This window comes from Borostomias antarcticus (assembly GCF_949987555.1).
Source record: "Borostomias antarcticus genome assembly, chromosome: 19".
Lineage (NCBI taxonomy): Eukaryota > Metazoa > Chordata > Actinopteri > Stomiiformes > Stomiidae > Borostomias > Borostomias antarcticus.
Genome location: NC_140252.1, coordinates 13,747,456 through 13,760,443, shown reverse-complemented (window position 1 = coordinate 13,760,443; position 12,988 = coordinate 13,747,456). Strand labels below are relative to the sequence as shown.

At 45.7% G+C, this 12,988-nt stretch overlaps 1 protein-coding gene across 1 annotated transcript in view; it reads right to left on the bottom strand.

Annotated features, from left to right (window-relative positions):
- Window positions 1-12,988, bottom strand: part of trim67 (tripartite motif containing 67) — a gene marked incomplete at both ends in the record, with an annotated part of 298,614 nt that overhangs the window by 62,045 nt on the left and 223,581 nt on the right. The gene's annotated exons all lie outside the window — the stretch shown is intronic.

Sequence of the window (12,988 nt, the reverse complement as noted above, 5' to 3'; positions counted from 1 at the left end):
CGAATAAAAGGTTATATTATTGTACTGTCCTGGGAGAACAGATGTGTCACAAGCGCCCCCTCTACTGGCAATAGACCTCAAATGCATGATGGCATGTAGTCATGAAATTAGTTACATTAAGCCGGATGGTATTTATTTACGCACAGCACAAACCTGACTATTCAATACACAATGCATTCACTCACTCCCTCTTCCCAGTTCTGCGGCTGGGGGTGTGGCCTCTCAGGTGGGAGAGCTGTGCCAGGAGAGACAGGTAGGTGTTGTGTGTGCAGGATGTGTTGTGTGTTGTGTGTGTGCAGGATCCTCATAGCGATGACGCTCATGGCCAGCTGGAAGCCCAGGGCCACCTCCGCAAACTGGGGGGCGGGGGGGCACTTTAATAGGCCACACGGTGACATCTTATAGCTTATCTCTCACCGGATCATGGGCTATGCACTCGGGTGCTCGGGGTCAGGAGCGCAGTGGAGCGCTTACGTCTCGAGCTCGTTTCAAATATGTAATATAATATGTAATAGGCTATATAATATGAGATCGATTATCCTCATTTAATATGGCATGGGTGGAGGGGGGGGGGGGGGGGTGTCACTGCTGTTGAGTGATATACATGTTTTGGGGATAACCCTCCAGCTGAGAGAGTTGCTATTTATATTTGTCACATGTATAGGCTACCATAGGTCACGTTGCCTTAATGTTCGCGAAACGATCGTGATTGAGTCTGTTAATTGTAATAAGCTAAAAGAAAATAGCTCAAATCTATTTAAACCTAGCCATACATTTATTTCAATTAGTAAGCCGCTTGGACTAGCCACAACTGTCCTATCCGGTCTCTGACATCACGGGTGTTCGCATTATGACGTAGAAATTACACGTACAACGGCAAGGTTGTCAGCTGTAACAAGTGGGCATAAGCGTCAGTGCTGTGATTTTCTGCGACAGATTAACATGTTGATGAAGATGTGGATCTTACAATATGTAGGTTAGTGCAAGTAGCCTAATGATGTTTTTTAGAACCCAAGAGAGGGTCGATGATCGTCAGGCGACGCTCCTGAATGAGCCAAATAGGCTGTCCCAGGATCTTCATGTGACACTCATCTACGGGACAGTTGTGATTGCTCTCTCTCTGGTCCTCATCATATCTCGGCTATTATGGCAATGGAGAATTCTTAAAGGAAACACCGAGGTTGGTAATCAACGTTTCATTGTACTTTAATAATTCACAATTCAACGATTAATGAAGCTGCTCTGTCTTTGTGAAGCCTTAATGACCTCAACATCCGTCTGGTATTTCCTTTATACAGGATGAAAACTATGAAGACATTGATTGGTAAGTTTATTATGCATTTTTCAGTGTATCCATAACAGTGTGTGTGTGTGTGTGTGTGTGTGTGTGTGTGTGTGTGTGTTTGTGTGAGGTGTGTTTGTGTATAATGTGTGGCATGATTATGAGGGTCCGTGTAGGACTTAAATATTGAGACACTCTTACATTCACTGTACATACATACTACTGAGACATTCACATACTATTGAAACACTCACACATACTGTACATACACACTACTGAGACACTCACACATGCTACTGAAACACACACATATACATACATACATACATACATACATACATACATACATACATACATACATACATACTTCAGTGCTAGAACTAGGCCTACTTCAGTACTAAAACTAGGCTTACTTCAGTACTAGAACTAGGCCTACTCAACTAGGCCTACTTCAGTTTTAGAACAAGGCCTACTTCAGTACTAGAACAAGGCCTACTTCAGTAATAGAACTAGGCCTCCTTCAGTACTAGAGCTAGGCCTTCTTCAGTACTAGAATTAAACCTCCTTCAGAGCTAGAACTAGGCCTACTTCAGTACTAGAACTAGGCCTCCCCCAGTCCTATAATAGGCCTCATTCAGTCCTAGAACTAGGCCTGCTCTAGTACTAGAATGAAACCTCCTTCAGTGTATTATTTCAGGCGGAAAGGCTAACATGGACATTTCAGGCGGCCTTATCAGAAAGTTGTTTAAACGTTAACTATTTCAAATTTATTTTTGTGATACGGTATGAAGGTACAGCTTCTATGTTGTTACATTTGCAGGCCTTATTCGTAATTGGCAATTGCAATGAAGATGACATTGTCGATTTTTTTTTATTTTTATTGTGGCCTGGTTCTAGCACTGAAATAAGCCTTGTTCTAATACTGAAGTAGGCTTAGTTCTACTACTGAAGTAGGCCTAGATATAGTACTGAGGTAGGCCTAGTTCTAGAACTGCATTTCGATTATACATTTAAATGTATTGAAATCATCAAAAGTCATTTTAGTTTTTATTTTATTTTATCTCAAAAGTGCACAGCTGGACAGAGCCTCGACCCCATGCAACAACTGTGGTCCGACGGACTGTGGAGGTGACATGCCGTCAGCCGGGTCTCAGATGAGTAGAGGACACAGCCCCACTAGCTACCTAACCACCCCCATGGTGTCAAGTGGTGTCGGTGTTGCGCTCTCTGCACACAAGGGCCAAAGTTCAAAGATACGATCTGAGTCTGATGTTTCACGATCACCCGAGGGCCACTGGAAGCGGGGTCTCCATCATTGGAAGTTTTGCGGGAAGTGGGAAGGAGTCTGTCAAGGGACGACCACTTCCAGTTCGGACTCTCTGATGAAGAGGGCAGCTCCGCCTGACACAGCTCCATCCGACACAGGTCTACCTGACACAGCTCCATCTGTCAGACCACCATTCTCCATGACCAGGACCAATAAAGGAGACAGTCCCGCTAGCTGCCTAACCACCCCCATGTTGTCCAGTGGTGTCGGTGTTGTGTTCTCTGCACACAAGGGCCAAAGTTCAGAGGGCCGATCTGAGCCGGACGTTTCACAATCACCCGAAGGCCACTGGAAGCGTGATCTGGTGGTGCGTCTCCATCGGAGGCATTTTCGCAAGAAGTGGGAAGAAGACTATAAAGGATCGACCACTTCCACTTCGGACTCTATGATGAAGAGAGAAGCTGTCACAGCCTTGTCTGTCACAGTTCCATCTGGCACAGCTCCACCTGACACAGCTCCATCTTCATCTGTCAGACCACCATTCTCCATGACCAGGACCAGAACAGGAGACAGTCCCGCTAGCTATCTAACCACCCCCATGGTGTCCAGTGGTGTCGGTGTTGCGTTCTCTGCACACAAGGGCCAAAGTTCAAAGGGCCAATCTGAGCCGGACGTTTCACGATCACCCGACGGCCACTTGAAGTGTGATCTGGCGGTGCGTGTCCAGTGGAGGCATTTTCGCGGGAAGTGGGAAAGAGTCTATCAAGGGACGACCACTTCCACCTCGGACTCTATGATGAAGACGCCAGCTGTCACAGATCAACCTGTCACAGCTCCATCCGACACAGCTCCATCTGACACAGCTCCATCTGTCAGAACACCACTCTCCATGACCAGGACCAGTAGAGGAGACAGCCCCACTAGCCACCTATCCACCCCAATGGCGTCTAGTGTTGTGGCGGTAAAGGCACAGTCCAAGCTGAACGTCCCACGATCACCCGAGGGCCACTTGAAGTGTGATCTGGCGGTGCGTGTCCAGTGGAGGCATTTTCGTGGGAAGTGGGAAAGAGTCTATCAAGGGACGACCACTTCCACCTCGGACTCTATGATGAAGAGGGCAGCTGTCACAGATCAACCTTTCACAGCTCCATCCGACACAGCTCCATCTGACACAGCTCCATCTGTCAGAACATCACTCTCCATGACCAGGACCAATAGAGGAGACAGCTCCACTAGCCACCTATCCACCCCAATGGCGTCTAGGGTTGTGGCGGTAAAGGCACAGTCCGAGCTGAACGTCCCACGATCACCCGAGGCCCACTGGAAGCGGGGACCAGAGCTGTCTCTTGATCGGAGGCTCTTTCGCGAGAAGTTGAAAGGATACTATCGAGGAGCGACCACTTCCACCTCTGAGTCTCTGGTGAAGAGACAAACTGGCACAGCTCCACCTGTCAAACCAACACTCTTAATGACCAGGACCAGTAGAGGAGACAGCCCCGCTAACCACCTATCCACCCCCATGGCGTCTAGTGGTGTGGCAGCAAAGGGACAATCCGAGCTGAATATTCCACGATCACCCGAGGCCCACTGGAAGCGGGGACCAGAGCTGTCTCTTGATCGGAGGCTCTTTCGCGAGAAGTTGGAAGGAGACTATCGAGGAGCGACCACTTCCACCTTGGACTCTCTGGTGGAGAGGCAAGCTGACACAGCTGCACCTGTCAGACCACCACTCTTCATGACCAGGACCAGTAGCGGAAACAGCCCCACTAGCCACCTATCCACCCCCATGGCGTCTAGGGATTCCATATGACAAACAAAGTCATCTAGACCATCTACCCATCATCTACATCACCTGTTATCTACCCCAGTAGCCTCGACATTAGGTTTGTTCAGTGTGAGGTTATTATGTCTTGTGTTTGTTTGTACTGATTTCATTTGAGAATAAAGTCTCTGAACATTATTTGCCTGTGTTTGGGTCTTATCTCCATTGTATCCTGATACACGATAATCAGAGCCCCTCCCACTGCTGTTCTCAGTGAGCTGTGTGGACTGAGAGACTTTGTGCAATAAAATGTGTAATAAAAATCAAATTAAAGTCTCAAGCAGCAATGAGACAAAGTCCTATATATGTTTACACCCCCTTAAGACTGACAGGGTGAGACTGACCAGACAGAGCGGGTAAATCCAAATCCAGATTGATTGATTGATTGATTGATTGATTGATTGATTGATTGATTGATTGATTGATTGATTGATTGATTGATTGATTGATTGACTTTATTTGGTGATTCACACCGTGCACACAAACTAAATACATACAGAAATAGTTAAAAGTCGAGGATAAAAAAAACAATAAAGCCCTAAAGCTTATTTCCATTGTGGTCGTGTGGGTTAAACATAACACTTAACACAAGATACATCACAAAGGAATATGAATAAATAGCTCAATAATTAAACAGAACGCATCAACAGGACAGCGAACTAAGACAATACAAACAACATAGAAAGTAACAGGTGGCAGGGCCATTCATTTCTAATCTTAGAGGTAAGTAATAAAAAAAGACATGTTATTTTGCAGCCAAGTCTTTAAGACCCTTTTGAATGTGCTGAGTGAAACATTCAGATTCATGGCTAATTTATTCCACTGAACTGCTGCACTGTACAGAAATGTGTTCCCATCAGGAGTAGACTGACAGTTAGGGGGGTGACTGACAGAAAGAGGGGTAGACTGACAGATAGGGACATAGATTGACATGGTGTAGACTGACAGACAGGGTCAAACAGACAGATCGACTCCTGTCTCTAATGTAACTTTTAAAGACATTCAGTAAGGATGAGGGTTTGTCCGAAGAGTTGCTTCTACAATGGTGAGGTTAGGAGCTCAGTCGTTACAACACTGTGTATGAACCACCACCACCACCAGCAGCTACAAATGAATGTCCACTATGGCTAAGCTAGGTGGTGTTTGATTAAACTAAATTAATATGTGAATGGGAGAATTCCCCATGAATGTGATTGGCACTTTAATACTATTATCTTTTTAAACAAACCCCTTATATATATTGGGTGTACTAGTGGAAAGAGAAGGAGAGAGGGGACATGAAGATTTAAGATCAAACATTTTCCTTCAGGGCTATTCTATTCCACTTGGGATACTTGAACATTTAGAAACAAGCAATCTTTTTATTTTAGTCTCGATGTCGGAGGGTGTCAGTGCTGCAACAGTGGCATCTCCATCATTGTTTTAACTTGACCAATGAACATATGTGACTAGGAGGAAGACGAGGAGATTGGGTTGGGTTGCACATGCCTTTTGAGCAGGAAAGCAAACAAAATCACACCCACGTGGTGAAGTAAGCGACGCAGGTTTATGAGCAATCTCTACTGCCCTCTGCTGGTGTGCATCGGTATATCTCATGCTATGAACGGACACACACACACGGACACACGTCACGTACAGAAGCGGCTGCACCGCTTTAAACAAAACAAAACAAAAAAAAGCACACGGCATTGTTTGATTTCATCATTCCTCCGGTCGTATTAGCAGGTACTGTGATCTCACTGCTGCTTTTCTCTGTTTCTTTGGTCTTCATTTCCTCAGTAAATGTGTTTTAATTATGACGAGCATGATCTTATCTGCACACAAAAGAACAAACTTTCAGGGACTTGAACTAGAACAGACCAGAGGGCAGACCCTCAGACCTGGAGGGTGCGCCTGAAGAGCTGCTGGGATTTTAGATCTCTGCTCCTCTCAACCTGCTACTGTGAACAGAGGAGCGGAGCAAGCGTCACCATGGGCCCCTTTATCAATGAGCTTGTGATCAAAAGGATTTTTGAAGTGAACAAAGATTGCGATATTCGGACCTTATACCTTTCTTTCTCTTCTTTTCTTTGGGAATAAACTACTGTTTCAATGTTTATGTTACGATTGGTGAATTGGGATTCTTTTGCACTGGGTGCATCTTGTTTCATACAGTGCAAAAGTGGGCTTATGAAGTGAGGAATACTGTAGCCTATGTCCCATCTCGAAACTTGAGGGAAGTGGAATCTGAGATTTTAAGGATGTTCAATGGTCAATAAAATGGCTTTAAGAATGAAGAAGTTGTTATTCTGTCATTTCTACTCAACCAGAATTTATGTGGTTTGGTCAAAATACACATCTCAATTTATTTATTGCTCCTACGTTTACACGCACAGAACTGTTTTATGTATTCATACAGCGATGCATACCAATACAGTTTCTGCCTCATTATTAGTGATGGGGAAACAAAGTTTTGGTGCATTGGGTCTGCACGCTGCCTGTTTGCATCTTACCTGACGGGCCGTGAAATGGAGAGGTTTGAGGTCGGAACCATGTAGTCTGACTACGGGGGTTCCACAAGGGTCTGTCCTGGGTCCTCTCCTTTACCCCCCCTCTACACTACTTCTCTGGGTATATTACACTCACAGTCATCCATGATTGGATGGAATAAGTAGATGCGGGTCAATTTGATAGACTGCTAGACTACAGATAATACATTGCCAGATTGAGAACCTTATGTCTGGTTTTGTACCTATAGGAACTGGAATGAGGAATTGATTAGTGCCGAACAGATATTGTAAGAACAAGCAATAATAAGAATTCCAATGTAGAGTACCTGTACCTGGTTTTATATGGCGAATAAAAGGTTATATTCTTGTACTGTCCTGGGAGAACTGATGTGTCACAAGCGCCCCCTCTACTGGCAATAGACCTCAAATGCATGATGGCATGTAGTCATGAAATTAGTTACATTAAGCCGGATGGTATTTATTTACGCACAGGACAAAACTGACTATTCAATACACAATGCATTCACTCACTCCCTCTTCCCAGTTCTGCGGCTGGGGGTGTGGCCTCTCAGGTGGGAGAGCTGTGCCAGGAGAGACAGGTAGGTGTTGTGTGTGCAGGATGTGTTGTGTGTTGTGTGTGTGCAGGATCCTCATAGCGATGACGCTCATGGCCAGCTGGAAGCCCAGGGCCACCTCCGCAAACTGGGGGGCGGGGGGGCACTTTAATAGGCCACACGGTGACATCTTATAGCTTATCTCTCACCGGATCATGGGCTATGCACTCGGGTGCTCGGGGTCAGGAGCGCAGTGGAGCGCTTACGTCTCGAGCTCGTTTCAAATATGTAATATAATATGTAATAGGCTATATAATATGAATGATTCATAGAGATCGATTATCCTCATTTAATATGGCATGGGTGGAGGGGGGGGGGGGTGTCACTGCTGTTGAGTGATATATTACATGTTTTGGGGATAACCCTCCAGCTGAGAGAGTGGCTATTTATATTTGTCACATGTATAGGCTACCATAGGTCACGTTGCCTTAATGTTCGCGAAACGATCGTGATTGAGTCTGTTAATTGTAATAAGCTAAAAGAAAATAGCTCAAATCTATTTAAACCTAGCCATACATTTATTTCAATTAGTAAGCCGCTTGGACTAGCCACAACTGTCCTATCCGGTCTTTGACATCACGGGTGTTCGCATTATGACGTAGAAATTACACGTACAACGGCAAGGTTGTCAGCTGTAACAAGTGGGCATAAGCGTCAGTGCTGTGATTTTCTGCGACAGGTTAACATGTTGATGAAGATGTGGATCTTACAATATGTAGGTTAGTGCAAGTAGCCTAATGATGTTTTTTAGAACCCAAGAGAGGGTCGATGATCGTCAGGCGACGCTCCTGAATGAGCCAAATAGGCTGTCCCAGGATCTTCATGTGACACTCATCTGCGGGACCGTTGTGATTGCTCTCTCTCTGGTCCTCATCATATCTCGGCTATTATGGCAATGGAGAATTCTTAAAGGAAACACCGAGGTTGGTAATCAACGTTTCATTGTACTTTAATAATTCACAATTCAACGATTAATGAAGCTGCTCTGTCTTTGTGAAGCCCTAATGACCTAAACATCCGTCTGGTATTTCATTTATACAGGATGAAAACTATGAAGACATTGATTGGTAAGTTTATTATGCATTTTTCAGTGTATCCATAACAGTGTGTGTGTGTGTGTGTGTGTGTGTTTGTGTGAGGTGTGTTTGTGTATAATGTGTGGCATGATTATGAGGGTCCGTGTAGGACTTAAATATTGAGACACTCTTACATTCACTGAACATACATACTACTGAGACATTCACATACTATTGAAACACTCACACATACTGTACATACACACTACTGAGACACTCACACATGCTACTGAAACACACACACATACATACATACATACATACACACATACATACATGCATACATACATACATACATACATACATACATACATACATACATACATACATACATACATACATACATACATACATACATACATACATTCTTACTTCAGTGCTAGAACTAGGCCTACTTCAGTACTAAAACTAGGCTTACTTCAGTACTAGAACTAGGCCTTCTCAACTAGGCCTACTTCAGTACTAGAACAAGGCCTACTTCAGTAATAGAACTAGGCCTCCTTCAGTACTAGAGCTAGGCCTTCTTCAGTACTAGAATTAAACCTCCCTCAGAGCTAGAACTAGGCCTACTTCAGTACTAGAACTAGGCCTCCCCCAGTCCTATAACTAGGCCTCATTCAGTCCTAGAACTAGGCCTGCTCTAGTACTAGAATGAAACCTCCTTCAGTGTATTATTTCAGGCGGAAAGGCTAACATGGACATTTCAGGCGGCCTTATCAGAAAGTTGTTTAAACGTTAACTATTTCAAATTTATTTTTGTGATACGGTATGAAGGTACAGCTTCTATGTTGTTACATTTGCAGGCCTTATTCGTAATTGGCAATTGCAATGAAGATGACATTGTCGATTTGTTTTTTTTAATCGTGGCCTAGTTCTAGCACTGATATAAGCCTTGTTCTAATACTGAAGTAGGCTTAGTTCTACTACTGAAGTAGGCCTAGATATAGTACTGAGGTAGGCCTAGTTCTAGAACTGCATTTCGATTATACATTTAAATGTATTGAAATCATCAAAAGTCATTTTAGTTTTTATTTTATTTTATCTCAAAAGTGCACAGCTGGACAGAGCCTCGACCCCGTGCAACAACTGTGGTCCGACGGACTGTGGAGGTGACATGCCGTCAGCCGGGTCTCAGATGAGTAGAGGACACAGCCCCACTAGCTACCTAACCACCCCCATGGTGTCAAGTGGTGTCGGTGTTGCGCTCTCTGCACACAAGGGCCAAAGTTCAAAGATACGATCTGAGCCTGATGTTTCACGATCACCCGAGGGCCACTGGAAGCGGGGTCTCCATCAGAGGAAGTTTTGCGGGAAGTGGGAAGGAGTCTGTCAAGGGACGACCACTTCCAGTTCGGACTCTCTGATGAAGAGGGCAGCTCCGCCTGACACAGCTCCATCCGACACAGGTCTACCTGACACAGCTCCATCTGTCAGACCACCATTCTCCATGACCAGGACCAATAAAGGAGACAGTCCCGCTAGCTGCCTAACCACCCCCATGTTGTCCAGTGGTGTCGGTGTTGTGTTCTCTGCACACAAGGGCCAAAGTTCAGAGGGCCGATCTGAGCCGGACGTTTCACAATCACCCGAAGGCCACTGGAAGCGTGATCTGGTGGTGCGTCTCCATCGGAGGCATTTTCGCAAGAAGTGGGAAGAAGACTATAAAGGATCGACCACTTCCACTTCGGACTCTATGATGAAGAGAGAAGCTGTCACAGCCTTGTCTGTCACAGTTCCATCTGGCACAGCTCCACCTGACACAGCTCCATCTTCATCTGTCAGACCACCATTCTCCATGACCAGGACCAGAACAGGAGACAGTCCCGCTAGCTATCTAACCACCCCCATGGTGTCCAGTGGTGTCGGTGTTGCGATCTCTGCACACAAGGGCCAAAGTTCAAAGGGCCAATCTGAGCCGGACGTTTCACGATCACCCGACGGCCACTTGAAGTGTGATCTGGCGGTGCGTGTCCAGTGGAGGCATTTTCGCGGGAAGTGGGAAAGAGTCTATCAAGGGACGACCACTTCCACCTCGGACTCTATGATGAAGACGCCAGCTGTCACAGATCAACCTGTCACAGCTCCATCCGACACAGCTCCATCTGACACAGCTCCATCTGTCAGAACACCACTCTCCATGACCAGGACCAGTAGAGGAGACAGCCCCACTAGCCACCTATCCACCCCAATGGCGTCTAGTGTTGTGGCGGTAAAGGCACAGTCCAAGCTGAACGTCCCACGATCACCCGAGGGCCACTTGAAGTGTGATCTGGCGGTGCGTGTCCAGTGGAGGCATTTTCGTGGGAAGTGGGAAAGAGTCTATCAAGGGACGACCACTTCCACCTCGGACTCTATGATGAAGAGGGCAGCTGTCACAGATCAACCTTTCACAGCTCCATCCGACACAGCTCCGTCTGACACAGCTCCATCTGTCAGAACACCACTCTCCATGACCAGGACCAGTAGAGGAGACAGCTCCACTAGCCACCTATCCACCCCAATGGCGTCTAGGGTTGTGGCGGTAAAGGCACAGTCCGAGCTGAACGTCCCACGATCACCCGAGGCCCACTGGAAGCGGGGACCAGAGCTGTCTCTTGATCGGAGGCTCTTTCGCGAGAAGTTGAAAGGATACTATCGAGGAGCGACCACTTCCACCTCTGAGTCTCTGGTGAAGAGACAAACTGGCACAGCTCCACCTGTCAAACCAACACTCTTAATGACCAGGACCAGTAGAGGAGACAGCCCCGCTAACCACCTATCCACCCCCATGGCGTCTAGTGGTGTGGCAGCAAAGGGACAATCCGAGCTGAATATTCCACGATCGCCCGAGGCCCACTGGAAGCGGGGACCAGAGCTGTCTCTTGATCGGAGGCTCTTTCGCGAGAAGTTGGAAGGAGACTATCGAGGAGCGACCACTTCCACCTTGGACTCTCTGGTGGAGAGGCAAGCTGACACAGCTCCACCTGTCAGACCACCACTCTTCATGACCAGGACCAGTAGCGGAAACAGCCCCACTAGCCACCTATCCACCCCCATGGCGTCTAGGGATTCCATATGACAAACAAAGTCATCTAGACCATCTACCCATCATCTACATCACCTGTTATCTACCCCAGTAGCCTCGACATTAGGTTTGTTCAGTGTGAGGTTATTATGTCTTGTGTTTGTTTGTACTGATTTCATTTGAGAATAAAGTCTCTGAACATTATTTGCCTGTGTTTGGGTCTTATCTCCATTGTATCCTGATACACGATAATCAGAGCCCCTCCCACTGCTGTTCTCAGTGAGCTGTGTGGACTGAGAGACTTTGTGCAATAAAATGTGTAATAAAAATCAAATTAAAGTCTCAAGCAGCAATGAGACAAAGTCCTATATATGTTTACACCCCCTTAAGACTGACAGGGTGAGACTGACCAGACAGAGCGGGTAAATCCAGCAAGACCAGCTAATGACCAGCCAAGGTTTGTAGCTGGCCTGTATTGAGCTCATTGTGTCATACATGTACCATGGGCACAATTGTATATACCATACAGCCGTAGATTGACAGACATGGGTTTGATTGATTGATTGATTGATTGATTGATTGATTGATTGATTGATTGACTTTATTTGGTGATTCACACCGTGCACACAAACTAAATACATACAGAAATAGTTAAAAATCGAGGATAAAAAAAACAATAAAGCCCTAAAGCTTATTTCCATTGTGGTCGTCTGGGTTAAACATAACACTTAACACAAGATACATCACAAAGGAATATGAATAAATAGCTCAATAATTAAACAGAACGCATCAACAGGACAGCGAACTAAGACAATACAAACAACATAGAAAGTAACAGGTGGCAGGGCCATTCATTTCTAATCTTAGAGGTAAGTAATAAAAAAAGACATGTTATTTTGCAGCCAAATCTTTGAGACCCTTTTGAATGTGCTGAGTGAAACATTCAGATTCATGGCTAATTTATTCCACTGAACTGCTGCACTGTACAGAAATGTGTTCCCATCAGGAGTAGACTGACAGTCAGGGGGGTGACTGACAGAAAGAGGGGTAGACTGACAGATAGGGACATAGATTGACAGGGTGTAGACTGACAGACAGGGTCAAACAGACAGATCGTGGTGGAAGGATTGGAGGGCCAAACCTGGGGCCACACCCTTCCAGCCAGGAGGACGAATCAGGAGACGCCTTCAACCCTGAGGGGATGGTTTCTGTCTCCCCCATCTCTCTTTCAGTCTTTCTCTGTTCGTCTGTCTCTCCCATGGATGTATTAGGTCTCTCCCCATCTATTGCTTTCTCTCTATTATATCTATGTATCACTCCTTCTCTCCTCTCCTCCTGTAGTTGTTTATAACATTTTCCTCGTCTTCTCCCATTTGCCCCTCCTCTTCTCCACCTCTGTTACCTGTTATTTGCGGTAGTATATTAACGGAACTG